We start from the raw sequence: 2,151 nt of genomic DNA on the forward strand, positions 1-2,151 counted from the left end.
AAACCCTGCCTTTTAAAAAAAAAGACAATAAAGAATCTTTTCCTTTGTCTTTTTTGAGACAGGGTCTTGTGCAGTTCAGGCTGATCTTGAGCTTACTTCGTAACCCACGCTGGTTTCTAACTCACAGCAATCCTTCTTGTCTCAGCTTTTGAGTACTGAGGTTACAGGGGTGCACCATCCCACCTGGCTGACAATAATCTATTGAAGACTTGTGAGTAGGAGTTCCTTAAATCAGTAAATGCTAACAGGTTGTGATGTTGATTACTGAGTAGAAGTGGTAAGTGGGTGGGTAGGTGGATGGATGGGTGGGTAACACCTGTAGAGGTGGCCTGAAATGCCTACATAGTAATAAGTTCACCATTGAAGTTGTTCAGATGTCCAAGAGAGGAATCAAAAACAGTTTAAAAAAAAAAAAAAAACTAAGTTATCTTTCAAGCACTTCCTTGGTTTTTGTTTTGTTCTGAGATAGGGTCTTGCTGTTACAGTTCATCCCAGGCTGGTCTCCAATTTGCAATGATCCTCTTGCCTCATCCTCCAGGAATATGCCATCATCCCCAGCTCCAAGCACTTTTGGGATTTATAGTATGTTGCATTTAGTCAGAAGTGCCACTAATAATAGGTCCCCTTAAATGTGAGACATGCTACTTTTACACAAATTATCAAATTCTCTTTATTTATTTTTCAGTGCTAGTGATTGAATCCAGGTTCTTATGCATGCTAGGTAAGTGGTCTACCAATGAGTTACATCCTCAGCCACTTTTTAAATTTTGAGACAAGGTCTTGAGTTGCTCAGGATGGCCTCAAACTTATGATCCTTCTGCTTTAGCTTCCAAACATACACCGCCATGTCCAGCCCAAGATATATTTTTTAAAAAATCAAACCTGAACATCAGGCTGGTGAGATGGCTCAGTGGTCTAAAGCACCTACTTAGAACAAGCTTAGCAAAGCACAGGGACCGCGGTTCAATCCCCCAGCACCACATGCCAGCCAGCCCCGCCCCCTGGTGGGCTGAGCTGGCCACACACACACACACAAATAAATAAAATTTTTTTTAAAAACCTGAAGATCACATCTAGGACCTTGAGCTCACTAAGCAGGCACTCTGCCATTGAACTACATCTCCAACTCCCAAGTTCTATCTTAACAGCTACTTGGTAACGCACCTGTCTAAACAAGTATGTAAATGTAATAGCCACATGGTGAGTGAACAGGTTAGTCTGTATGCATTTACTTAAAATTATTAATGCCTACTATGTGCCAAGCTTTGTGGATACGTTAGTCAATAAAATAAATATAGTTGCAGTCTCCGTTAATTTTACATTGGAAAAGACATATTAAACATGTTAAGGGCTGAGGAGATAGCTCAGCAGTCTAAGCACCTGCCTGGCAAGTGCAAGGACCCAGATTCAATACCCAATATCACATGTCATGCCAGCCACTGAAACTGGGTGTGCTGCTACATGCCTGTAATCAGAGGCTGAGACAGGAGGATCAATCACTATGAGTCCAAGCTGTGTAGTGAGACCCTGTACCAAATAAATAAGAGATGTTAATTATTTTAAAACATGTTAATTATACAAGTACATATTATGTTAAGTGCTTTGAGAAAATAAATGTATAAGGTGTCACGTAACCCTTCCCCTCCTTACCTAATCTAGTGTAAAGAGTCCTGGGAAATGATTTGGTTGTCACAGCCCTATCTTCCGGTTTCTGACTTATGTGTGACTTGTAGTTAAACCCAAAGTCTTTATCCAAGTAATTTATCTTCCTTGTTTGTGGCTATGGTCAGTCACCAGTGGGCTGTGGGTTAAATATGAACAGCAGTAATTCCTAAAACAGTCATTTGGCCCTGACATAGCACTTTACTTCCAACAGCATTGGATTCTTATTTTCAGATGTCCCCCTGCTGCACAAGCAACTTGTCACACTTCCTCTATTTCCTGTCAACGAAATGTTCATTCTCTACTATATTCCTCTATTCAGATTCTTTCTCTAAGCTAACTAGAATTAAGAAATTAAAGACTTTGTCTCCATCTTGTTAGAGAATTTTTTTAAATTGTCACAACTGACCCTTTTCTTTTTTTAAATTTTTTAAAATTTTTAATAGATTGAAAATTGAAAATAAATTTACAAACATAAATGAATATAAA

The sequence above is a fragment of the Octodon degus genome, unplaced genomic scaffold, assembly GCF_000260255.1.
Source record: "Octodon degus isolate 3935 unplaced genomic scaffold, OctDeg1.0 scaffold00130, whole genome shotgun sequence".
In the NCBI taxonomy this organism is placed as follows: Eukaryota; Metazoa; Chordata; class Mammalia; order Rodentia; family Octodontidae; genus Octodon; species Octodon degus.